This window comes from Lepisosteus oculatus, chromosome 14, assembly GCF_040954835.1.
Source record: "Lepisosteus oculatus isolate fLepOcu1 chromosome 14, fLepOcu1.hap2, whole genome shotgun sequence".
In the NCBI taxonomy this organism is placed as follows: domain Eukaryota; kingdom Metazoa; phylum Chordata; class Actinopteri; order Semionotiformes; family Lepisosteidae; genus Lepisosteus; species Lepisosteus oculatus.
The window spans coordinates 43,439,689-43,467,036 of record NC_090709.1 but is presented as its reverse complement, the minus strand read 5'-3'; the positions used below and the strand labels follow the sequence as shown (position 1 = coordinate 43,467,036).

General features: G+C 46.4%; 3 non-coding genes across 3 annotated transcripts; 2 read left to right on the top strand and 1 right to left on the bottom strand.

The window, feature by feature from the left end:
• Positions 1-13,780: 13,780 nt before the first annotated feature.
• trnat-agu (transfer RNA threonine (anticodon AGU)) lies at positions 13,781-13,854 on the bottom strand. The gene has a single exon. It is a non-coding gene; the product is annotated as a tRNA-Thr (tRNA).
• A 2,660-nt stretch (positions 13,855-16,514) lies between these two features.
• Positions 16,515-16,596, top strand: trnal-aag (transfer RNA leucine (anticodon AAG)). Its single transcript has one exon. It is a non-coding gene; the product is annotated as a tRNA-Leu (tRNA).
• A 2,246-nt stretch (positions 16,597-18,842) lies between these two features.
• trnaf-gaa (transfer RNA phenylalanine (anticodon GAA)) lies at positions 18,843-18,915 on the top strand. Its single transcript has one exon. It is a non-coding gene; the product is annotated as a tRNA-Phe (tRNA).
• Positions 18,916-27,348: the final 8,433 nt, after the last annotated feature.

The window sequence follows — 27,348 nt, the reverse complement described above, 5'->3', positions numbered from 1 at the left end:
GCCTGTCTCTCAATAATAAAAATACAGTGTGTGATCTCCTGTCCCAGCCTGAGGAACAGACAGTGAGCCTGTCTCTCAATAATAATAATAATAATACAGTTGTAGTGTGCTCTCACGAGGCACCAGTTCTGTAGGGTTTGGGCATTTACTGGGACAATTATTAATTGTAGCAGTAAATAATAAAATGATTCTTTTAATGGCCTTAGAATCCAACCATGCGATATAACTCAAACAACGCATACACACAGGTACTAATACACGAGGAAATATTTATTAATAAAATATTTATACATAAAATATTTATACATAAAATATGCATCTTATCGAGAGGGTTATCAGAATACAAAAGGTATATATTCAATTAGTTACGAAGAGTTACGTATATCAAGAGGACATACGTTCAGTATATCATTCGTTTAGACCGTTTCGTAAATGAACTTGGTTATAACTTCTACATTAGATACTCAAAACAAGTACATAACTCTTAGGAATTAAATTGATATCAACTGGTTGGAATAACAATTGAATTCTCGAGCTGTGATGCAGTGCAGTTGAATGCTCATCCAATCTCTGGGGATGTAGATATCCTGCGGGCTCTCTGGCTCCGTGCCAGGCTGTGCTGTGTGGCTTGCGACGGTGCGCTGCTGATGCTCACTGACCGGCTACTTAGTGTTGGCTTTAACTAGCAAAGTTTGTGCACAGGAGAAAAGATGAGTGTGGGTCCCAGCAGGTGAGGAAGAATACCGGTTCGTTCCTGATGAAGCGCTAGTTCTGAATAGTGATTCAGCTGTCCACAGTTCTGACCTGTTCACAAGGCTTGCTGCTGGTGCTAACCTCGTGTGGATCCTCTGGTTACTCTCTGGTAACCTCCGCTCTAGACTCTTAGAATAGAGGAAAGTTCTGGCACTCTGACACACTGGCCGTTCCGTGGTTGTCCGGGCTGAGTCTCAGGATGGTCAGGAGGCGCGCTGCGAGAATGTCCTGCCCTTGGGAGCCTTTCTGCACCTGGGCTGTCCTGCCCTGGAACTGTCTCGCACCCCTGGAGTTCTCCTTTGAATAGTTCTGTGTTGCCTGTTTTTACCTGGAGGAACTTCAGCTTGTTCATTGGCTGAAAGTTTCGTTGGCATCAGAGACCCACGTGGGTTACTCGGCCCTACCAGTCCCTGATTGGTTGATCAAGGTGAGATATGAGTCACTTACTCCTGACACTTAGGAATGCAGTACAGATGTCCATCTGGCACTCCCTAGACAGATAGGCGCCAATGGATGACCATTGATCATGATTGATCTTAGCTAAGTGCATCCCCATTTGGGAGCTGTCTCTTATCAATAGAAAACATCTTTAAATCAGCCTGCATGAATAGCTTCTCATTGGCTGCACTACATAGATGAACAGAGAGATGGGGCCTCATTTGGGAAAGCACAGCAACACTTAATTCTGTCTTATTAACAAGCATTGCCGCTACAAGTGAAAGACTGAAGTGAAATAGAGTGGGGACGAAGGCAGTGAAGAGAGAGAACGTGGGAAGAAGCGAAAAACGCAAGGGAAAAAAGCAGCGTCGTAAAAGAGGTGACGGAGCTGTCCTCTCTATAAGAAAGGTGCCATTGAGCCCTGCTCTCGCTTACGGCCACACCCCCTTGAGCAGGCCCTCTGACGTCACAGGGGCCGTGGTCAGCGTGAGAGCAGGAAGAAGGAGAGGAATAGAGCATTTGTTTGTCTCAAGTAAGACTTTGTTTTTTGTGAATTTTTGTGGTTTTTTGTGAATTTTTGGTTGATTTTTGAAGCCCTCCCCTTCAGCCTAGCGCTGTTTGGGGAGGGGAGAGACTTTTGGTTTTTTGTTGTTGCTTTTTTGTTGCTTTCTGAGTCCTGTTTGTGTTTTAATGGAAGGAAAAAACATGGAGGCAGAGAATGTTATTGTAGTGGAGGAGGAGAGTGGTGTAGGAAAGAGAAGGATGAGGAATTCGGATCGACCCCCCCGGCGGGTTTTTGCAAGGGCGCATACTGTTGTGGTGGATGTGAGCGGTGTGGAGAAACCATCTGTGGGTGCTATTATCACAGCGGTGCATGGCGTCTGTGGGGAGGGCTCTCTTTTTGCCTGCCGCCCCCAGACGCTAAAAGAGTTTGAACTGACTCTGTACTCAAAAGAACACGCGGACCCTGCCGCTGGCTGGAGCAGAAGGAGGTAGTGGTTTCCCTCCTCCACCTCCCGGCATATATCTCAGACGAGACTATCAAGGAGAAGCTGAGTAGCTGGGGGGTGAGAGTGATTTCGGACATCAGGATGCGCCACTACCCTGGGACCACCATTGCTGATGGCATGTAGCCTCGTTGCCATACAGCACCCGCTTCGCCACGGCAGAGGGGGACCAGTACTTCAGGGTCCTCCACGACCAGCAACAAAGGGTGTGTCATGTCTGCCTGGACTCGGGGCACATTGCCAAGGACTGCCCCGAGTTCCTCTGCTATGAGTGCAGACAGCCCGGCCACCGTGCCAGGAACTGCACCGCTGCCAAGTGCCCGGACTGCCTCCATGCGCTCATGAGCTGCAACTGCGAGCCGGAGCCGGAAGATCCAGCCAGAGCAGGAGCAGCTGCCCGCAACGCCGAGGGGGTTGAAGATGGACTACGAGTGGCCGCTGCAGCTGAGCATGGAGAGTTGCCAGCAGCGGCGCCCCAGGACCCCAGTGAGCCAGCAACGCCCCAGCCGGTGATGGGGGAGAGGCACTTCCAATCCTGGGTACAGCGCAGCAGAAAGGAGCCGGGGACCAGCCAGCATCTCCACCAGCAGGGGCGCCCCGTTGCCCTAACAATCCTGCTGCATCCCACTCTGTGCCGCAAGAGAAGCAGAGGGAGGTTGCTCCACAACATGCGGCGGTGCAGGGTGGTGCAGCTGAGATCCTACGGGCACCACCACCACCAGAGGCGGCCCCTCAGCGTACCAGTGGGCTTTTGACACCCCAGCCTGTGCAGGGAGAGAGGCAGAGGGAGGAGGCGACGGCACCAGCACCACCACCACCATCACCGTCAGCGGTTCCCCAGCTTACCAGTGAGCCAGCAGGGCCCTCTTCTGGGTCCAGGCATGAGAAGCCTGCTGGGGTCAGCAAAGGCGCTGCTGCGAGGCGTGTGACCAAGCGGCAGCGGCAACGGCGAAAAGACCCTGGCAAGGTGGACATAGGCCCAGACGAAAAGACGCCCGAGGACCCAGAGGAGCCTGAGGGGAAGCGCCCGGTTGCCCTGCAGCGGCCACAAGACACCGGCCTGCCAGGTGAGGGAGTCTCTTCAATACTCGGTCAGGCACCGTTGGCAGAGACTGAGGAAGGGGAGTTGGATATGGTCGTGAGAGGAGAGGTAGGGGAAGTGGTGGAAGTAGGAATGGAGGATGGGTGTCTGGAGATGGATGGGGCAGGGACGGAGGAGGGGTATTACAGGGCATGAAGATGGAGGGGGAAGGGGAGGTGGTGGAGATGGATGGGGTGGAGAGGGAGGACAGGGAGGAGGGGGAGGGGAGTGGGCAAGCCGGGGTACAACCGCCTGGGCCCTCGAAGGCTGGGATCCAGTGGCACCACGTCAGGCCTCAGCCCAACCTGAAGCCCAGTTCAAGAGTTGTCCGCAGACCCATCCCTGATGTCTCTGCGGTGGCGGAGACAGGAGGTGGGGAGGAAGCGGCAAGTGTTGGCAATGAGAATGTGGCAGAAAGGGCGGGGGAACTGTCGCGCGGGCCGGAGAATTAATTTCACTCTTATGGCCATATGCGTGATGGCAACTTTCGCCTCTTTAAACGCCAACGGGCTGAGGGACTGAGCAAAGCTGGGGGCAGTGTTAGCTCTGCTGGGGTGGACGGATGTTGTCTGCCTCCAGGAGACCTTCTGGGACCAGGAGTGTGTCCGGAAGGTGCGAGCACAGTGGGACGGGGAGCTGTTTTACAGCAACGCCTCCAGCCTGTGCAGGAGGGGGGTGGCTGTGCTGGTGAGGGGGGGAGTGTACGAGAGCGTAAGGCTCCTGCACCGCAACACGGAGGGCCGGCTCCTGCAGGTCTGTCTTGGGTTTCCTGGACAGTCCGTGCTGCTGAGCAACATCTACGCCCACAATGGGGAAGCTGAGCGGCTCGCCTTCTTCAAGCAGCTGGAGGCGAGCTGCTTTCAGCAGCCAGGGCTGGTCGTCGGAGATTTTAACTGTGCACTGAGTGCGCTCGATGTCGCGGTTGGGATGACCTTTAAGAGCAGCGCTGCTCTCAGCTTCCTGGAGCGCAGTGCGGAAGCTCACTGGTTCGTGGATGCGTGGCGTCAGGCTTATGGTGCACGGAGGGACTTTTCTCGGCGGCAGGTCGTTGAAGGTGTCTTGAGACGGAGCCGGATCGACCTGTTGCAGGGGCACATGAGTCTCTTCCCGTGCCTGAGGCGATCCCCAGTAAGGAGGGGGTGTGCGGTGTCACCTTGCCTGGGGGCACCGCCACCTCGTTGATATACCAATATGCTGACGACACCACACTGACGTTGGCAGAGGTGGCGGAGATCTCGGCCATTTTGGAGGTGGTGCAGGCCTCCTTCGCTGCCTCGGGCGCCAAGGTAAACTTGGAGAAGTCTGAGGTCATGCCATGCTCATGACACCCTCATTGGGGAAATCTCCAGGGGTGGGCTGAAGCTGTGTGATGTAGGCCTGAAGCTGAAAAGCTTTAGGCTGAAAGTAGTGAAGAAATTCCTTGACCTGGATAATGTCGGCATTTGGAAGATTTTTAATGGTACGCTACCTCGATGACTTGTGGGGGCTTGGGGCAGGAGACCCTCCTGATGAGGCTGACTCCGGGGCTGGTAAAACATCTGCCCCCCTTTTACAGGGAGGTCCTGCTGGCGTGGGGGGAGTTCATGTCCCAGCATGTCTCCTACACGCCGGAGACCCGGGCCCAGCTTCTGGAGCAGCCTCTGTTCCTCAACCCCCTGCTGGGGTCTCGATGGAACAGGCGGCTCTACGAGGCTGGCATATCCAAGGTCAAGGATCTTCTTTATGAAGTAAAGGACAGTTTTCTGCCCACCCAGGCTATTGTCGACGCTGTCCGAGAGGTCGACAACAAGCTGCCTGTCAGTAAGATCCATCAGGATTACGAGCAGCTCAAACTCGGTCTCCCGGACAGTTGGCTGGAGAAGCTCCGTCCACAAGACGGGGCAGCAGGCCCAGCCTGGCTGGATCTGAGGGTGAAGTGGGGGGACCGTGGGGTGGACCTCCTGGAGTGCACCACCAGCATGTTCTACAGGCTGATGGTGGCGAAACGGTTCAGTGTGCCAATCTCTGAGGAGTTCTGTGGTAAGATCTTCCGCCACCTCGAGCCGACATGGATCTGGGCATGTCTGAGGCTGCCTTTCCTGCCCTAGAGATGCAAGCAGCTGGACTTCATCCGTCACAACTGCGTTTTCACCAAGATGGTACTGCAGCGCTTCCATGCTGAGGAGGACTCCCTCTGCCCTGTGTGCAGGAAGTGGACGGAGGGGCTGCTGCACCTCTTTTTTTTCAGTTGTGATGGATTGAAGGATTTGAGGGCGTGCTTGACGGATCTGCTGGATGGCCTGTTTCGCGCTGTCCGAGGAGCTGTTCTTGACGGCGTGGCCTGGAAAGAGCTGTTCCTCTTTGGATACCGTGGGTCTACATCCCATAACCTTTAATGGCAGATGCCTGGGTGAGGATTTATTTTAAAAGTAAACATTTTAGTAAAGTCCGTTATATTGTTAAAATCTATAAGCGTTATAAATATCAATTTTTTGCTTGTGCTTAAAAGTTATCGCTGCTAAATGTGTCTTATTCAATTATTTTAACACTTTTATGACCTATCCACTAAAATATAAAGACCAGCCCCACAATGCTCTTCTCAAAAAATAAAATAAGTTACATTTTTTGATTCAATGTAATTTCTTTTCTAGGCAAACACACAACATTTGAGGTTTGGGTTGCATGTGAATATTTTTAAGGTTTAAAGACTTTACATTCACGGTATGTGGAAAATTATTTCAAACTTTTGAAAAGCTGTTAAGAATTTCTCATCAAAAATAAGTTTACGTATTTTAATTCAACGTGATTACTTTTCGCTCTCGATAAAACACGTGTGATTTTGGGGCAGGGGGATATGGTGGGGCATTCTAAAACATCACAACCATTTGAAAACTGTCTTGAGCTATGTAGGCATGGTTATGGATTTGGAGTTTATGCTTAAATGAGCCGACTTGCCGGTTTTGAAGTGTGACACCTTAGCTGTCAGGCCCCGATATTGACTGCTGCGAAGATGGCTTCTTTGAGTAGTGAATCATCGGATTCCTCTGCTATGCAAACTGAAGAGGTAAGTTGCTAAAATATTTTTTCTGATAATGGAATTGTTGTTTCAAACTGCGCTTAGCGTATATCATTTTCAACACTTCGTCTTCTTTTTAGCAAAAGCTGACCCCGCACTCAGTGGTGTGTGACAGTGGCTGTCATGTGAGCACGTACGGGGAATCTGGTGTTGGTGAACCGTCAACGACTGATGATAAAGAGTCGCTACAAATAGTCAATATTAAACAGCGGCGAGTGTGGAGGAAACGAAAAACTCTAACACAAAAGAGGCATTAAAATGGTAAATATTTTAGGTAAAAAGCATGCCTATTTATTTTGTTAAGCCTTCCTTTTCTTTTTTCCTTTAATAGAATAACGAAGAGGTCGACGCATCAATCTTCAAACTACCATCGAGCTTTAATGTTTCGTGTCTGTGCATATGTATTCGCCAAAATGTTAATAATGATGATGTTCAACTTAGTTTAGCTAATGATGGCTCTAATGAGCCTGATGCTATGGATCAGATTGTAAAGTCGGTGGAATGTTGCATCTTCAGCCATTGTTTAAAGGGGGTTATGATTGATGAATGCGAGGCTTGTTTGATTAATCATCCAGGTCAACGGGGTCACACATGCCTGGTTGACGGGTGCGCGGATGGGTACTAAGATGTGTCGTTTGCTGCGTTAGAAATTTAAACGTCTCTCAGTTTAGCCCAAATTTTATCGGCTGTTCTGTACATCGCCAGGGGCCTGGGTGCCTATACCATTACAAATCATACTGAGCGGAGTATAAAACACTTGCTGAGAAACATAATTGACAACCGATCGCCATATGAGTGTGTACGCTCCTTACTTGAAAAGGTAGATGGAAAAATACTAGACGTGACTTTTGGTGCATTGCAAAAGAAACATTATACTTATTTTTACACAAGAGAAAAAAAGATCTATGTAAAACCACGGCTGTGTTTTAGAGACGGGTGAGCCATCGTCCAAAGAATGAAGAATTTCGAATATATACGTTAGAATTCTTACAAAGAGTGCTTTACACCCTTCTTTCTGCAAAGCTTGAAATTAAAATCAATAAACCGAATGCTCATGTCCTTGAATTTGTTAAAGAGATAGATGTGTATGTAAAGAACATGAGTGAAATTACTGTGATTCTGATGTTTTCAGATTAGAAACTGAAGCCTGGCGGATTCAGCGGTGTGTATTCCAAAATACAACGTATTTTATATAGAACCTGTGGTTACACCGTCCCTCTGATCACTCAGGCAAATTTATTTGATCTGTTAGACAGAGTTGCCCAGTTTGGTGTTCATGGCTATAGAAATGGCGAGGGAAAGGGCCTTATGAACGCTTTTTCAGATGCTGCTGAGTTTCTGAACAATGTTGGGGTGATAGCTACAACTGATTTTCTGCACCAACATTTAATTGGTGATTGCAAGCAGTAGTCTTTAACGTGTGTGAAAAGTTCAAAAGTGTATACTGGGATGTTTCCTTTGATGTTTCTGTATTTGAAAACCTACTGATGAAGTAAAGTGGTTCACATTTCACATGTTATTTGTCCTGCAAGTTCTTTCCGTGAGACTTGTGTGTGTGTGTGTGTGTGTGTGTGTGTGTGTTTACACGCCCTTGCTGTATTTTGAGACTTGCTGTCAGGGTCAACCACACTGTCACCGGACCCTGGCTGCAACAGCCCACACCCCGGGATCTCGCGGCCCACTTTACTCAGTGTGTGTTTGTATGTGTGTGTGTGCGCGCGCGCGCGCTTGATGTTTTTTGAGACATGCTATCAGGGTCAACCAGTCTGCCACCTGGCTGCGGCTGGTGCCGCTTACACCCCGGGAACTCGCGGCCCTCACCAGACTCCCCACACACCGCCGTAACACCCCGATTCCTTAGGGTTATAATAGAGCGTGCTGAAACCTACGGCAGACTTGATCACCTTCCAACCCTCGTCGCTAATACGTGCTTTCATACACTTATTTATAAATTGAGGGGGATGCGATGGTGGGTATTTGGACCCTGAGGCCCAGGGAGTGGAAGGCGGGACAACAACACTCATAATGACACACCATTGGCTCTGGAGGGGGCGGGACATCCACTTGTAATGATGCACCATTAGCCAAAAAGGGGGCAGGACATCTGCCCATGGCGGCCTCCCATTGCCTGAAAAAGGGGGCGTGGTACCTGTCAAAAAGTTTGACGAAAGGTGTCACTTTATTCTACTCCCGGGCCAAAAACAGCCCTCGGCTCATCAACTCAATCCGGAACTCCTGGTCTCACAACCGCATTCCCTCGGTGCTTTTCTACCACCCTATCCCAATTTCTATACCCAGGACCATCATTAACAATGACTCCATTTTACAGGACGATCCCTCCATCGGTACTCTTTTTTCCCGACCGCCCAATCATCTCTTATCGCTGACCACCACATAAGCTTCTTGTTCACAGCTCCCTCGCACTTGGCACCTTCCCCTGCAACAGCACTCGCTGCATCACTTGCAAATACATATCTAACGACATTCAGGGCATCACAGGACAATTCCGGATAACCCTGACAACATCCTGTATCTCATTTACTGTATCGCTTGCAAAAAATGCCCAGCTATCTACATTTGGGAAACCGAAAGGAATCTAGGAGAACGCTTCAGAGAACATATTAGGGCTGGGAAGGTTAAAGATTTCTCCAAGCCCATAGTTTTTCTTTTCACCTCAAATGGCCAGGATCTCTCAATGACTGACTTATTTTAATGTAATCTTCTCTATTCTCTTGCAGGTCTTGACTTCATACCTTTCTTCACCTCTCTCCACTTTGCACTTCCTGAGTGGCCTCTCTGCCGCTCCTGCCTCCTCCCCTCTCCCAGCTTTTGTTCTTCTGTGCTATTTAACCTTTGTAACCTGCCCTGTCTTTCTCACACCTGAAGGCTTCACAGACGAAACGTTGAGTTTTCTCTCTTCTCTTTTCAGTATGGAATAAACCTATTACTTGTTCCTTTGCAGACTACACATGCTGACATAGTTTAGTTCAGGTGGGTAGCTGCTTTAATATAAATTTGTAAATGTCAATTTAAAACTGTAAAAATAGTAAGATTATAACTCCACTTTAAAATGTGGCAAGAAATAGACACATGGCAGGCTACACCCTGGAAAGGACACCAGTCCATCACAGGGCAAAGATATAAAAAATAAACATATAGACAGCACATATCAAGCCTTACAAGAAATCATTAACACCCTCAACACACACCACAGGTCCATTAAACTCAAATACACCAAGCATGGTAGCCTGATAGACTTCCTAGACACCACCACATACAAAGTTTCTTCCTTCAACAACACAGACAAACTGGACATCAAGGTATTTTTCAAAGACACATTCACACGGCTTACTGCACAAGGATAGCTTCCACCCAAAACATACTTTCAAAGGACTGGTAAAATCACAACTCCTACACTTCCACAAAATCTGTACACAACAACAAGACTTTGAGGAAGCCAAATACACACTCTTCCAAGCTTTATGCCAGAGAAGATACACACAAAGTTTCCTCAAAAATGTGGCACAAACATTTCTAAATAGAAAAACTCCAGATGACAGAAAAATACCCCTCAACACATCATATTTTCAACTCAGCATAAAAACCAACCAAAAACCATGATATTAGAAAACACAAACATACTGAGGGAGCACAAAATCATATCTGCACACAGAAAAAAACAAAAACCTTTAGCATTAATTAGACCAAAGCAAGCTAAAACCTGTACACAACAGATCATATACACCAAGAGCCAAACATTTCATAACAGAAAACAACTATCCAAAACAAAGAAACTAAAGAAATCTTCCAGTTGCAAAGGGCACTCTCAGAAAACATCAATAACGCCATCTACAGCATCCAGTGCAAAAAGTGCGGGGTGACCTATGTGGGGGGAACGGGTAACTCCATCCGAACCCAGCTGACACAACACAGGTACATCAGGAACCACGGGACTGGAAAGCAACCCCAACTGGACAGAGACAGAAAGAAAGAAAAAGGAAAGGGAGTGGATCAAAAGACTTAATACTATCTTTACACAAGACCTGTACATCAGAAAAACCGGGAGGGTTTTAGTCGTTGGAAGGAGAGTCCTCTCCTTGTCCCAGATGGTCCCCTCTCGGATAAAGTCTGGGAGAAGGAGCTTCGTTCCCCTCTCCTAACTAGCCAGATCCTACAGGGACTGGAACTCTTCACCATACTAACACGCAACAAACAGAAGAATAACTGAAACCAATCAGCTATGGAAACTCACACAGCTTGCACAGTCCTACTAGGGAGGAAAACAAAAGACCCTGATTGCCTATTGAGATGTTAATGGTCCATGCATAATCCCCACCAGGGAAAGCAGAAACCCATTCACCAACTGAAACTGCACCTACTCATACAGAAACGTACAAAAGGAAAACAGACCATAGAATACAAACTAGCCCCCTAGGAGGAACTACAACACACTGCCCCTTACAAAACAGGATAAAAACAAGCCAGCATGGACACAGTGTTCCAGAACAATGCCTGAAGAAGACCCAGGCAGAAACATAGCGACACACAGAAAGGCAAGATAGTCTTCCTATGGAGCCACAGATTCTACAGAGTTAAAGCTGCCTAACAGTGGAAACCTAACGGTGTCAACAAAGCTTTAGGCATTTAAATGGTAAGTATGGATCAATCCAGAGTTGACAATGCACGCAACCATATGGTCACCCTCCACACTGCCTACACAGCAAACATGTCAGACAGGATACCTTCCACCAAGGAACCAGGATCATCTACAAAATGATCCAAACAGTCCACCATTTACAAAACACAGCAGTTTTATTGGACGGGAGAACCGAGCACCCGCCAGCCTACGACGGAAGACCGAGGAACTCATAAAACCTGCCAAGCCACCTAAACTCACATATCTGAAGCTGGTAAGCAATGCCAAAAATTGGCGTCACACCACACTGCAGATCCTCGAAGAGCACTACGACGAAAATCTGTCATACAACTAGAGGATCTTGAGCTTCCCCACTGGGAGGAAGCTTTCACACTTACTTCCAACTGATCAAAGAAACATTATGGGAGGAAATTGCAGAACACCACCTTTGGACCCTACAGTACACAAACTATCAATACTGGGTTAGGGAAGGACACTCGGGCAGATCAAATTATCACAGCAGTTTTTAGATTCTACAACGACTTCTACTGGAAAGACTGCGAACAAGACCAAGTAAGAGTTAAGTTGTTTTATAAAGTCATTATTTTAGAGCAAGGTATAATTCTGATAAAAATACAATAAACAATATGGTGAAGCTATTGGAGAGAAAATTAAGGCTCGGTTAAGAAACTGAAACAGTCTTGACTTGTTCCTTTACACAAAAGTTATTTATTTTCAAAAGAGACCCATGAGGATTCCTCTGGTGTGCAAGACCTGCCTGAAGACATTTGACCAGTTTCCTCTTCACCTAAAGAGGGTGTGTATGAAATGAGCCTCAGCAGAGGAGATCAGCAAGGTCCTTCTCCAGGCCAGGAAGGACTTGTTGAATCACTTGAGGAATCGGCAGGTCAGGGATTGCAATAGCATAGGGCTCATGTGTGGTGAGAATGTGAGACTGGCGGAGTCCATGGACTGTTTTATGTGGAATCTTGAAGACACATCAGCAAGGTAAGATATTTAGAATTTATAAGGGTTCTTCTGTTTCATTTCTAACCTTTACCTTTATGTAAGGGTATGTTAAAATGATATACCAGTGGTCCAGATGCCCTGAGCAAGAGGCTGCTGTCCAGGAGGAAGAGATGCCAGAGACTGAAGTGGAAGAGGAAGGGGAAGATGTGAGTTCTGGAGAACTTTCTATTTTTTCCAAATGTATCTTTTGTTTTATACTTGTATTCTAGTTTGTCTTAGAAGTAAAATGTTTAAATGTGTATTTTGTATTCCTTCTGTCCCCCCAGTTCTTAAAAGCCATCAGCAGGCTTTCAGGAAGATGGTGACCCAGGCTGGACTGGACAGAACGCACTCCCTGGATGCTCCTCACCTGGCTGGGTTTAAACAGGACCTTACCAAGGATCTTGGAGTGGCAGATTGCTCTCAGGAGGTATTTATTTTTTAAAGGCATTTAAAATTGAGCAGTGATATTTCCATAGCACATGTTTTTACTCCTTAGCTTAAAATTCACCCATGTGAAATCTCAGCCATAAACATAGTGACTCTACATTTATCAGGTAGAAAATGTTTCCAGATTCCTGTTTTTATGGATCCATCTGCATCTTCCTTAAACTTTGTAAAGGGCTTATCCAAAACAACAATTATTGTAACCAAATGAAGACCACTGGACTGTCTCACCAAATCATTGCTAATTATATTAAGAACATAAACCATTTTCCGGGCTACATCCTAAATGATATCAGTGTGCAAGTAGAGGATCCCAGCCTGGCTAACCTCATCATCAACTTCCAAAGTATCCTAAAGGATATTCAGAAGAAGAACAGTAAGAATGTTGCCAAGAGATTACTAAAATTAGGTCATTTTCATTATAAAACTTCTTTCAGTTGTACTTTTAATTTGAATACAAAAAAAGTTGATGAGTACGAATTTCTCAAACAGATATAGACAGTTGCAGAGTCCAGAACCAAGTACGAAGGATTGCTGGAAGGTGTTGATGGTTGCAAAGAGAGATGTGTTGCACAGACTGGGCAAGACATCACCTTGCCTGAGCAGCTTCTTGTACTGTATTACCTGCAGGCCTTTCTCCACCTGAAGCACCTGCAGCACCCAGGGGTGGTAAAGAACATGTTAAATCTTTGCGCATAGCGCTCCTTTGGAAGTACTTTGTCCAAGTTCAAAAGCAATCGTGGGATTTACTTCATGCGTGCAAAAAGCATGCCTCGCACGACAAATTTAAATGGGGAATGGAGCTTGCTTCTTGCTGTTTTTCCTGTGGTTGCAGTTACAAAGTTGATCGTGCTTTTACATTCTGTTAACAGTATTCACTGGCTGAGCTTTATCAGTTGGTTCGTAAAGGAATCTCTGCTTCGGTTCCAGAAAAGTCATCTGTAATGTGTTTTTTTTCCGTGCCCATGGCAGTCTTTTAAAGCTGGTAGTAATGGCGGCGAAGTTAATTTTTTATCCTCTTTAAAAGAATAAGGACGGGCTGGGGCGAGCTCCATTTACCACTCTTTCAGCAAACCACCGAACTCGCGAACTGATTACACTGCAGAGCCACAGGCGCCTCGCTTTTCGGCCTTCTCTGGGTTAGGGTGAAAAAAAACTTTGCTGGTATTAGCTGGCCTGCTGGGAGTACCTCTTCTTCACTGATAAGCAAGATTTGTGTTTCATCTTTCGCAAGCTGTATAGATTTCTTTCAAAACAAGTTGTTCCAGAAAGGAAACGAACACTTGCATGCACCTGAATTAAAAGGCATGGGATTTGCCCATAAGGATAAATTCTGTACAGTAAGACAGGAATAAAGGCACCGCTGGGAATCGGACCCAGCATCTCCTGTTTACTAGACAGGCGCTTTAGCCAACTAAGCCACGGCGCCGGCAAAGTGCTGCCCTTTGACAGCCACTTGGACACGTCTCAACTGCTCTGAGACATCTGCGTTCGGTGTGCACTGAGCCTGCTCGCCTTGCAAGTTGCCTTCAGATTCAGATTCAGATTCAACAATTCTAAAGGGAATTCAAAGGAGAATTCCAGGGCAGGACGGCCCAGGAGCAGAAGGCTCCCAAGGGCAGGACATTCTCGCAGCGCGCCTCCTGACCATCCTGAGACTCAGCCCGGACAACCACGGAACGGCCAGTGTGTCCGAGCGCCAGAACTTTCCCTTGTTCTAAGAGTCTAGAGTGGAGGTTGCCAGAGAGTAACCAGCAGCAGGCCTCGTGAACAGGCCGGAACTGTGGACAGCTGAATTACTATTCAGAACTAGCTCTTCATCAGGAACGAACCGGTCCTCTTCCTAACTTGCTGGGACCCACAGTCATCTTTTCTCCTGTGCACAAACTTTGCTAGTTAAAGCCAACACTAACTAGCCGGTCAGTGAGCATCAGCAGCGTACCGTCGCAAGCCGCACAGCACAGCCTGGCACGGAGCCAGAGAGCGCGGATTGGACAGCAACAGCCTGCAACTGTTTCTTTGTACCCGCAGGTGATCTGAATCCCCAAAGATTGGATGAGTATTCAACTTCAATGCATTACAGCTGATATCAATTTAATTCCTAAGAGTTATGTACTTGTTTGAGTATCTAATGTAGAAGTTGTAACCAAGTTCACTTTACGAAACGGTCTTAATGAATGATATACTGAACGTATGTCCTCTTGATATGTGTAACACTTTGTAACTGATTGAATATATACCTTTTGTATTCTGATAACCCTCTCGATAAGATCTGTTAGGTTTACATGCATATTCTATGTATTAATAAATGTATCCTAGTGTGTGTTAGTACCTGTGTGTGCGCGTTGTTTGAGTTATGTCGCATGGTTGGATTCTAAAGCCACCAAAAGAATCAACTTTGTGATTTACTGCTACAATTAATAATTGTCTCAGTAAATGCCCCAACCCTACAGAACTGGTGCCTTCAGAGAACCACTATGATTACATATTTGGCGTCCCTGGGCCGGCTTAATCTACAATGCGATAGTTCCACCACTAAGAGAAAGGATGAGAAATGGCTTTTATCTGTCACTTTTCATGTCAGAGGATCTCAATCTGCTTTCCCTGTACAAGAGGATGTCCAACTCATGTAGCTAAAGACGTAGACGACAGTGCTCCACTGAAATCTTGATCTCACAACCCTCGGCATGACTCCGCTGTGTTCTGCTTTAGACAAAGGGGGGAAAAGACTTCTTTCATCACACGTTTTGCACTGTTTACGGTGTTTGCAGTGCTCTTTCTTAAATGAAAACCAGGAATCGGCACCATATGAGGTGAGACTAGATAATATTGGAACAAGTAGCCTCGCCATTCCATGCGTGACGTGAGCAAAGTGTAATTCCTGTCTTTATAGTGTGCTTGTTAGAGACATAGCTGGCACCCAGAGCGCTTTAAATCCGGGAGTCAGCAGCCCAAGACAAGAGAGTTTCCTTCGTCTATGTTTTTTGCGTGAAGGGGGAAACCATGCGTGTGCTGCAAACGATCTTAGTATCGAAGTGCCGTCCCACATAGCCGATCCGAACAATCTGCTTTACAGAGGAGCACTGCCGGAGCTTATCGTTGGCAAACTGAAGACCAGGCTGACCTCTTCTGTGACTCTTGAACACTGAGTCTCAAGGTTGTGAATTCAAGCTCCACGCTGGCGGGAAATTCCATAGGTAATGATCACATTTTCTTGCATGCTAATCAAAAGAAATATTAAGAAACTTTTCCCGATACCAGTTTTTTACAAAAGTAAAGGCACACGGCACATGTGTGCCACATCACGTCCGAGTTTAGTGAAAACTACCTCAGAGATTGTAAGCTGGGTAGTTTCAGATCAGATCACTTTTTTTATCAAAGGTTCAAGCAAACCCGAATACTTTTGCAAGAGACATTTCAGAATCCCAGACAAATCCAGTACGATTGCTGGATCCTTTGAATTCGACTGAACTATAGCACAGATCTGCAGTCCACCATTAGAATACTGTGGGTGTGTTGTATAAGCCATACTGCCCAAAATAGTTCTAAAACAGGAGAAGCATCCTCGTTTAGGAATGTGGTATAAAGTGAAATGGTCTGGGAAGAGTCCTACGTCTGAACAGTTCAAAATAGACGTAAAGGGGTATTTACGGACTCTTTCGAAATGTAAGAACGAGCTGTGCGGACCTTATCTTTATTTTCCTTGTGTAATCGTTTTTCATAAAGTGTAATTGTATTATAGCATGTGCCCCTGACGATTTTCTTGATACGTTATATGTGCTCTTGTTTGTATTGTATGTAGTTTTGTTGTTCAAATAAAACGTAAAGGACACAACTTTCTGGATGCGGCTGCTGTAAAAATAAAATGACATCAAGGGTGCTGTACGCAGAGGTCTGAAACCTGCTCCACAGAAGATCTTTATCCAGAGGTGTTAAAGAAGTCGAGATCTCGCCATGAGAGGGGAAGCATCTCAGAAAAAGCAGGTGCAGTCGGTTCCACGGTCATAACGCCACTAATTCGGGCGACAAGAGCAAAACCCACCCGGCTTCCTCCGGGCAAGTAATGAGACAAAGAGACCGTGCACAGTTGGTAGTGTGGCCGAGCGGTCTAAGGCGCTGGATTAAGGCTCCAGTCTCTTCGGGGGTGTGGGTTCAAATCCCACTGCTGCCAGGTGCTTCTGTCAAGACCCCCTTTCAGCTGGCTTCAGACGAAGGGAACTGCTTTTCGGCAGTCTCTCGAGAAACTAAGCAAAGTGTTTAAAGATACTTTCTCAGCTTGACATCAAGGCACAAAACAAAAACCTTCTTGCGTCCTCTCAACCCAAAAGCGCTTTGCCACTTTTTGCGTTATGCAGGGAACGACGTCTGCCCAGATCACTTTTGTGTCAATGCAAATGCAAATGTGCCCTGCGTTTTAATTTTGGCTGTGCTGGCGTGCTGCTTCTGTCTGTGAAACTTGAATGTTCTGCTTCTTCACACCAAATCGTCGGCGGGGGTTGAGCTTGTTAAATCTTTGCGCATAGCGCTCCTTTGGAAGTACTTTGTCCAAGTTCAAAAGCAATTGTGGGATTTACTTCATGCGTGCAAAAAGCATGCCTCGCACGACAGATTTAAATGGGGAATGGAGCCTGCTTCTTGCTGTTTTTCCTGTGGTTGCAGTTACAAAGTTGATCGTGCTTTTACATTCTGTTAACAGTATTCACTGGCTGAGCTTTATCAGTTGGTTCGTAAAGGAATCTCTGCTTCGGTTCCAGAAAAGTCATCTGTAGTGTGTTTTTTTTCCGTGCCCATGGCAGTCTTTTAAAGCTGGTAGTAATGGCGGCGAAGCTCGCCTTGCAAGTTGCCTCATTTACATGCGATAGTTCCACCACTAAGAGAAAGGATGAGAAATGGCTTTTATCTGTCACTTTTCATGTCAGAGGATCTCAATCTGCTTTCCCTGTACAAGAGGATGTCCAACTCACGTAGCTAAAGACGTAGACGACAGTGCTCCACTGAAATCTTGATCTCACAACCCTCGGCATGACTCCGCTGTGTTCTGCTTTAGACAAAGGGGGGAAAAGACTTCTTTCATCACACGTTTTGCACTGTTTACGGTGTTTGCAGTGCTCTTTCTTAAATGAAAACCAGTAATCGGCACCATATGAGGTGAGACTAGATAATATTGGAACAAGTAGCCTCGCCATTCCATGCGTGACGTGAGCAAAGTGTAATTCCTGTCTTTATAGTGTGCTTGTTAGAGACATAGCTGGCACCCAGAGCGCTTTAAATCCGGGAGTCAGCAGCCCAAGACAAGAGAGTTTCCTTCGTCTATGTTTTTTGCGTGAAGGGGGAAACCATGCGTGTGCTGCAAACGATCTTAGTATCGAAGTGCCGTCCCACATAGCCGATCCGAACAATCTGCTTTACAGAGGAGCACTGCCGGAGCTTATCGTTGGCAAACTGAAGACCAGGCTGACCTCTTCTGTGACTCTTGAACACTGAGTCTCAAGGTTGTGAATTCAAGCTCCACGCTGGCGGGAAATTCCATAGGTAATGATCGCATTTTCTTGCATGCTAATCAAAAGAAATATTAAGAAACTTTTCCCGATACCAGTTTTTTACAAAAGTAAAGGCACAAATGGGTTGTACAACTTTGAACTAGCAAATGGCAGAGGGCTAAGCCCCCTCTCTTTTAGCCCAGGTTCGATCTGTCTCCCAGAATCACCAGGGCGCACGCACACACACACACCCGTGCCGTTGAAGTGCTCTGCTTCATTTCTAAGGGCATCTCAACATTCACTCCTACCCCGAGAACAGAAAAGACAGCATCCACAGCAACAACAGCTCAGGTCTCTGCACAGGAGCTAAGCTGCCCTCATCTCCTCTGCTCTGCAGCTCCTGCGGAGTGGAGTCCTGCCTGGAGCCGTGTTTGCAGGCGGCGGCTCCCCGCGCCCTGTCTGTGCGTCGTGTCCAAGAGCTCCTGGGAGGAAGAGAGAGCCCTCCCACTCGGGGGCTTTTCCACGGTCTGTGTGAGGAGGGGAGGGTGTGTCCAGTAGCTTATCGAGCGGAAGCCTGGGGCGGCGGAGAGCTGTGATCGTGCAGACCTTGAGGTGTCACCTCTTTGTCTGCTTTCCCGCCCCCCCTCCGCCCAAGCTCTGCTCCAAAGTAGCCCGGCAACCCCTCACACCTGCACGTGTCACAACCTAAGGTGTGGTCATGAGACACTCATGGGGTGTCATTCTGTTCTTGGTAATTGTTTCCTGCCCGTCGCAGGCAGGAGTCCATGCGAGGAAGATGCGCTGGACAGAGCTCAGAGGGCGCATCTGGGTGGCTTTCCTTCTGAGTGACGTTCCTGCAACACTCTCCCGCTACTCTTGGTGCTTTCATGCCGCAACACAGGAAGGCTGGAGCAGGTGGCTGTGGGCTCTGCACACCGCTGAAATAGCTCAGTTGGGAGAGTGTTAGACTGAAGATTTAAAGGTCCCTAGTTCAATCCCGGGTTTGAGCATTTTGTTTCTTCGCGCCCTTTGTTCCTCTCTCCAGCGCCCCCTTCCTAAAGTGACGCGTCCCTTTCTCAGCCCGAAACGCAAGCGAGACACCAGCAGCAGTCCCTGCAGGTTTCTGTAGTGTAGCAGATATCACGTTCGCCTAACATGCCAAAGGTCCCCGGTTCGAGACCGGGTGGAAACAGCCTCTTTTTGCACGCTCCTGTACTTCACAGAGGTATTGAGCGACCGGTCATTTGCTCCCAATGTATTTCCGGTACCTTTGTGTACTCTTGTACCAAACGCACGTTCCTTCTGTACGCGGAGCCGATCATTTGCAATTGGGCTGTGCCGACAGACCAGGACGAGCTCTGTCGGCTCAAAAGCAGTGCAGGACCTGCAAGAACAACAGAAAGATTAGCATCCAGCGGGGGCCTCTTAGTGAGCCCAAAATCTCATCAAGAATCGGCTCCAGCAACAGGGCTGGGCGCATTGTTCCATTCTCCGTCCACTCTCGGTGTAAACAAGTCCCTCCCGGTCTCTGCTTGAAATGCATTTTCCTGCGTTTGCTTTGGTGTAACTGGCTTCCCCTGCATGGGCGAATGTGAAGAAGATCCTTAGTAAGTCATTGAAGAAAACTGAGAAGAGGTCGGAGTGGCCTCTGTCATTCATCAACGATCCAGTCAGGCAGTACTCCTCTGTAAAGCGCCGTTCGTTCACATCGATTGGCTTTTTTTTGCCTTCATTCGTGCAAGTAGTAAAAGCAGACGCCCCTTTAGGGAGCCTGTCAGCACCCGGAGTTTTCCCCTTCCGTAAGCTCTCCATAGCCTGTCTCAGCTCTTCTACTGTCAAATTCCTCTCAAGTACTTCCCTACCTTCTTCACTCAAAACGTTTTCTAGCTTTGAGGTACAAAAATGAATTTCTTCATCCTTTACCTCTGTAGAGCTGTACAGTCTTGAGTAGAAGGCCTCGGTGCAGGAGAGGATAGCACTCGGCTCTGTTGTCTCTCGTCCCTACTCATCAACTACACTTTCCATGACAGACTTGGAGCCTACCACTTTCCTGAAAAAGAAGCGAGTACACTTCTCATTTTCTTCCAAGAACTGCACTCAGCTTCTTAACAGCACTCCTCGACTACTTTCTTCCGCTATGCTCCGGACGTCCTTTTTTAAAAGGGTGATATCCTCAAGCACATCGAAGCCACTGTCTCGTGTAGAGATGCTGCAACTGCCTCTGTTTCCTGGCTAGCACTCCTCTCCATCTGGCAGCAGCCTTCCTTCCCTCAGGAATGAAAAAGGCCTTTGTCCTCACCTTCACCTCCTCCCACCACTCTCCTACTGACCTGTACAGACACTACAAGGATAGCCACTTTGATAGTTTCTCCTTGTAGCGGGATAGTACCCCCTCGTTCTCTAGCAGCTTTGTGTTGAGTTTCCAGAGGCCTGGGCCAAAGACAGTCCCACCCTGGAGTTCCACTCTACACCCTAAAGCCTGATGATCTGAGAAGAAGACAGGCTGAAGAGTGACCCCAAAAACTTTCACTCTCTCTCTGAGACAAAGCAGTAGTCAATTCTGGAGCTGCTATTCCCCCCTGACCATGTATATCCTGCTGTTGTGGGATATATACATCTATATGTGTCTGAGAGTTTAAAGTCTTGAACTAAGTTTTGCAGGGCCAGTGAGCTGGAATCCAATTTTATTGGAGAGCTAGACTGCCTGTCTGTGTGCTCTAAGATAAAATTAAAATCCCCTCCCACTATCACATCTGTGCTACATAACAATAGGGGAGAGAGTGCTTTGAGTAGCTCCACCCTTCCTCCCAAGTCAGTAGGACAATACACATTGATTAGACGCAGGTTAACGGTCCCCCATAACCCTCTGAATACTTTTCAATTTGAATGCCCATCCTTTGAAAGGAATGGCCACGCCAGAGGCTCTGTTGTTATTGTCTCCTAACCAATCAGAAGGCCCTTTATCTCACCTATCTTCAAAGCTTTTATACCTCTCTTGACAGGCTAAAGCACACTCCTGCAACATCAACACATCTCCCTCTCTCTGCTGGAGGTAATCAAAGACAGACTGGCATTTAACTCTGTCATTGATACCTCTGGTTTTAAGAGAAATTATGTTTAGAGCCATATTACATAAGAAAGTGGAACCAGTCTTTACAAAACACATTTCTCTTCTGTCTCACCTGTTACCTTCTTCTTTTTCTTTTTCTTCTTACCAATTTCCTGCCAGCCATCCTCTGAATGAGCCTTCATCTGGGTGGCAGCAGTAAAAGCTTTCACTGAGTCCATCTCAAGGAAGGGGGTAGAGGGAGGGGTGGAGGGGTTCCAGCTGTCCCCATCCCCATGCTCTCCTTCCTCCTCGCTCGGGGAGAAAACAAAAGAGTCATTTTTCCTTTTCCTCAAGTCCAGCTCCTGGGAGAACTGAGGGTAATGGGGTGCAGCCGATGCACCAGTCTCCTCTTCCCCCTCACCCACCAGCTGCTGCAGATCCTCCGTGATGGACTGGATGGAGGAGAGGAGGGCATCTGTAGCACTTGCAGGTTCTGAGAAAAGCAGCTCCGCTGAATCCTGGGTATCATCGCTGGGCCAGTTCCACTGGGGGACCCCACACTGGCCCTCACTGTTCTCGGGGGTTTTCAAACCCTCGTGCTTGTCTGGTGCAGTCTGCGTTGTGGGGTCGCAGTGGATTTCTCGTTCTGAGGAGCAGGAGTGGGGGAGGGGTCACTGTTCTCCTCGCTGTTCTCCTCCTTCTTGATCAAGGTATCTCCCCTGCCAGGTAAGTATGAGTTGTACAAGCCCCTGCAAGCGGCCCGCCTCCTGATGTGCCCACTCTTCCGCCACACTAACACTCAAAAGTGTGAGCAAAACGAGAAAACGAGCGCGCCGTTTCCTACACATATGCAGTCACCATTTTGCATTCGCAGCATGCAATTCGGCCTCATTTGCATAACACCAGACCGGCAGATCGCTACGCAAGCTAGCGACATGCGCCTGCCACACACCAAACAAACACTGGAGCCTTTTCAGCAATTTCCAAAAAACGAGGCTGGTTGCAGGTTGAGATTTAGTACTCATGCAAGAGACCGGGGGCAAAGCGCGAACACAGCCCCCCGCCCCCCTCAAAGTGTGCACTCCAGGTTCTCTCTTGGGGCTCTGCAAAACAGCATCCTTGTAGTATAGTGAGTAGACATCGCAAGGCAACAGAAAGAGAGAGTAGAAGGCGGGAATATATGGTATAAGGGCGTGATTTGTGTAGTTAATAAAATAGTCAAAATGATATAAGAACGGCTCTTTATTTACATTTATAGCGACAAGAGATGAGTGCTTGACGAACTCAATGCGAGCAGAATCCTGCTGACTTTAGTTCTCTTGCTGGTAGAAAAGAACATTTGATTTTTCGGACTGTTCGTTTAGCTTGGGCCATGGAAGATATGGCCGCCGCGCCGAGAAGCTTTGCTTATGCCCAGCTTTCTCCACCGCTTCCACTGAATCTCGGAGCTCCGGATTTGTATACGGAATACAAGATATGGATGGAGTCGTACAGTTTTTTTTAAATAGCCAGTGGATCTACAGACGCTCAAAATGCCGTGAGACGTGCTACATTACTGCACTGTATCGGGGCTCCGGTGCAGCGGATTGTCGTCAACCTCCCTGGAGAAAAAGGTACACATGAACAGACTTTAGCTGCCTTAGACGCTTACTTTACACCGCGGAGAAAAGTGGTTTTGGAACGGCATAAATTTAGGCAGAGAACTTAGTCTCAGGATGAATCTGTTGATGCTTTTGTGAATGCACTAAGAGAACTGGCTAAACTTGTGACTTTGGAGTATTGGAAACTGACATGTTAAGAGATCAACTTGTGGAAAAATGTCCACATAAGAGACTGCTTGATAAATTGTTGCAGGAGGAAGGGCTGACAGGGCTGAGCTCTTACAGTCGCTAGAATTCATGAAGCAGCTCAAGCAGAATCAAGAATGCTTTCTGACCACAGTGACAAAGTGACACTGAACGGGGCGCTCGCTCAAAATTTACAAACAAAAGCCGAGCAGCAGGACGCAGTCATGCTAGAGATATAGAAGAACAGGGGACGGCTGACATTACATGTTACAGGTGCGGACTAACAACGCACAAAGAGATGAATGCGGAGCGCGAACAGCAAAATGTCTACACTGTAAGAAAACAGGACATTATGCATGAGTGTGTAGAAAGAAAGACGGTTCCCATCATGAAAAGAAACTTAATACAAATAAGAAAGAGACAAAACTACGAACAATTCAAGAACCTTCTTCAGACTCAGATGAATTTGTTAATTCCATTGACCCTGAAGGTAAAGAAACTGTTCGAATAAATGGCCAAGAGATAAAAATGGTGATAGATACAGGAAGTCAAAGAAACTTCATTGGAGTAGAACTTTTCAAGAAAGTGTTTGCACACAGAACAGAACTTCAGCAGACTAAGAAGAAATTTTATGCCTATGCACAAATTAGTCCACTTAAGTGTGTTGGCTACTTTGAGGCACAGCTGAAATGGCAGAAAAATGTAATAAAGGACAAAGCCTATGGAATTGAAGGAAATGTAGAAGCATTGTTGGGAAGAAAAGCTTGTTTTGATCTGAAGATTCTGAATGTAGGAGACACTGTCAATGCAGTTGACCAGTCTTCAGAGAGGTTTAAACGCTTAGCACAGGAATATGAGTCACTCTTTAAAGGTTTAGGACAGATCAAGGGTTACAGTCACAAGGTTACAGTAGATGAGAAAGTTTTGCCAGTAGCTCAAAGTCTGAGACGAGTACCCTATCCAATGATAGAAGCTGTTAATCAGGAGTTAGATAAAATGTTGGATGATGGAATTATTGAAGACGTGAATGAAGATGCAGAATGGATCTCAAATATTCTGATAATGCCTAAAAAAGACACCAAGGAAGTGAGACTGTGTGTGGATCTGCGAGAAGTGAATAAAGCAGTTATCAGAGAGAGATATCCAGTACCAACGGCTGACAGCATATTGCAAGCAGTGCAAGGAGCCAAAGTTTTTGCAAAGTTAGATGCTTGAAAAGGGTTCTGGCAAGTTGAGTTGGCCCCAGAATCAAGACACCTGACTACCTTCATCACACACAGGGGTTGTTACCTTTTCAGAAAAGTTCCTTTTGGCTTGTCTAGTGCCCCAGAGGCTAGTCAGAAGGCTATGGACTCAATGTTGTGTGCAATACCAGGTGTTGTATGGTATATGGATGATGTTGTAGTACATGCGGAAAATGAAGAACAACTAGAACAGAGGCTCAGGCAAGTATTCCAAAGATTCCAAGACAGAGGCTTAACTTTAAATAAAGATAAGTGTATATTTGGCCTGAAAGAGATCGAGATACTGGGACATTTGGTCACTGCAGAAGGAATAAAACCAGACCCAAAAAAGGTGACAGCTCTTTGCAGTGCACCGAGACCTGAGAATGTTGCACTTTTGCGCTCATTCTTAGGCACTTGTGGATTTTTGATGAAATTCATTCCTAATTATGAGGATATATCAGAACCCCTTAGAAAACTAACGAGGAAAGGACAGAAGTGGGAATGGACAACGGAAACTGAGAAAGCCTTTGCCGAGTTGAAAAGAGCACTTGTAACTGAACCGTGTCTGGCATACTTCAAACTAGATGCGCCAACAGTAGTGATCAGTGACGCGAGTCCTGTAGGACTTGGAGCAGTATTGCTACAAAGACCAGAAGAAGCCAGTGGCATATGCAAGTCGCTCACTTACCCCAACAGAAAGGCATTACTCGCAAATAGAGCATGAAGCCTTGGGTTGTGTTTGGACAGTGGAACATTTTAGGACATATTTATGGGGAGGCAAGTTCACACTTCAAACAAATCATAAACCCCTCATTTACATGTTCAATCCCAAAAAGGCAACATTGTTACCACCCAGGATACAAAGACTTGGATTGAGATTACGGCCATATGATTACAAAATTGAACACATAGTAGGGAAAACCAGTGTCGCAGACTCATTAACACGTCTTCCTTTACCAGACACAGAAGACACTGGTTATGTAGACACCTATGTTGATAGAGTGCTTTCAATCAGCACTTATGAACTGCATGCACTGACATTTGAGGAACTTAAGCAAGCCACAAACGAAGATGACACATTGGAAAATTGTTGATGTCCATATTGGAAAAAGGACAATGGCCTAATCCAATTCCAGACGAACTGCAGGCATACCACAGGTGTAGGTTGGAGTTATCTATATATGATGGACTGCTTTTAAGAGGACAGAGGATTGTGTTACAGAAAACAAAAATCAGACAAGCATTGAAATTAGCACATGAGACACATCAGGGTGTGGTTCGTACAAAACAGTACCTGAGAAGCAAATTTTACTGGCCCAACATGGACAGTGATGTTGAAAGACTAGTCAGGAATTGTTCCACTTGTGTGTTGAATCAGCCATTGTAGGAGGATCAACTTCTCCAACCACTTGAATTACCACCAAGGCCTTGGACAAAATTGGGCATTGATCTGGTAGGTCCCATTCAGAATGAATACATATTGACTCTCATAGACTATTATACCTCTTACCCTGAGGTGGTTGTTGTATCAGACATATCTTCAGCCACAGTTATTAGAGAGCTGATGAACATCTTTGCATGATTTGGTTATCCACTAGAGGTAGTACCAGATAATGGCAGGCAATTCAGTTGTTTGAATAATTTCTGACTAACTGTGGAATTAAACACATCCGTGCATCACCTTACTTTCCGAGCAGTAATGGCAAAATTTAAAGATTTCATAGATACCTGAAAAAGGCCTTGAGAGCAGCTGCGACAGAAGGAAAAAAATGGAGAGAGGAACTCCCTAAGATTCCGCTGGCTTATTCATCAACACCACACAGGGCATCTGGAGAAACCCCAGCTAATCGTATCTTTGGACGTGATATCCGGACTAAACTACCAAACGTGGAAAAGAAAGAAGAAAAGCCAAGGGACATTCAAAAGACAAAACATTTCCATAGACATCATGAGGAGTACGCACACAAAATGAAATTATATGCAGACGAGACACATCGATCAAAGGGATCACAACTTCAAGGTCGGTGATGTAGTGTTTGTGGCTGGCCTAGACACCGGTAAATTGGATGCCAAGTTCAAAGACACTCGCTATGTGTTATTGAGAAACAGCTCTTGTAAGTCTTTTGAGTTAGTGAATGTGGAAGATGGCTCAAAAATAATGAGAAATGTAAAACATCTTCGACACGCTCCTCCATTGGATCTTGATTTTGAATCTGCAGAAACAGAAAATGCTGAGAATACTGGACATTCTGATGTGCAGGAAGTGCCAAGTTCTCAGACAGTGGAGAGTACATCCATAGGAGAGCAAGTAACTTTGCCCAGAAGTGAAGTGACAACCAGAAGTGGCAGGGTTATCAGGAAACCGGCTCGTTACAGAGACATTTAAAAATATAAAACTTGCATAGCTCTCCAAATGTTAAATTGCCCTTTTTTGTTTGTGTTATCTATGTACAGTAGATGTTGCTTAGACTGCTAGAAATGAGGTGATATTTAGAAGTGACTTAAGTAGAAATTGAACTAAAATTTGAGTTCGTACGCATAGAAATAGTTGAAAAAAAAGTTGTAGGTGTTGAATAGAAATGGAAGGTTTTACATACATTTTGTTGTAATAGTTAATAACCGTTTACTGCTTGTTGATATAGAATTGTTACAATTGTATGGTAAAGTTATGACTTTAAAAATAACAAAGGAAGGGATGTAGTTTAGTGAGTAGACATTGCGAGACAACAGAACGAGAGAGTAGAAGGCGGGAATATATGGTGTAAGGGCGTGATCTGTGTAGTTAATAAAATAGTTAAAATAATATAAGAACGGCTCTTTATTAAGATACACAACAGAGATATTTCACAGTTGATGGGAAATTTATTTTTTGACATAGAATCAGATTGAAATAACACAGACGACCGGGATATGTAATATGACTTTAATCTCTGAAAGTCAAAATCAGCTTGACACAAAGTACATAAGGAGTCCTCTCTGCACTAGAGTTCAAAGACCCGTCGGGCAGGCTCATAGTTCCTATTAGCTGTAGACCTGAGAAGAGCTAACCTGCACTAATTAAGACTGTAGACCTGAGGAGTTACTCTGCACCAGTGAGTAAGAAAAATGTTTAAGGGCTTTTTCTGGTTTTGAGTCTCTGTAAGAGGCGAAGCAGACTTGGCTCTTGAATGCGGGAGAGAAATCCAGAGGATTCCTACCCACCCCCCCATGCAGGAAGGCCAATGTACAGGGTGTGAATCCAGCTCTGTAGGGGAATGTTGGGCTCTGTGGACACTGTGGACAGAGAGTCAGCACCAGGAATGGCTACTGGTGGATATTTCCTCATTACTGAAAACTCTGCCAGATGCTGTAGCACCCCCTGGCGTTCACCCATCTGCACAG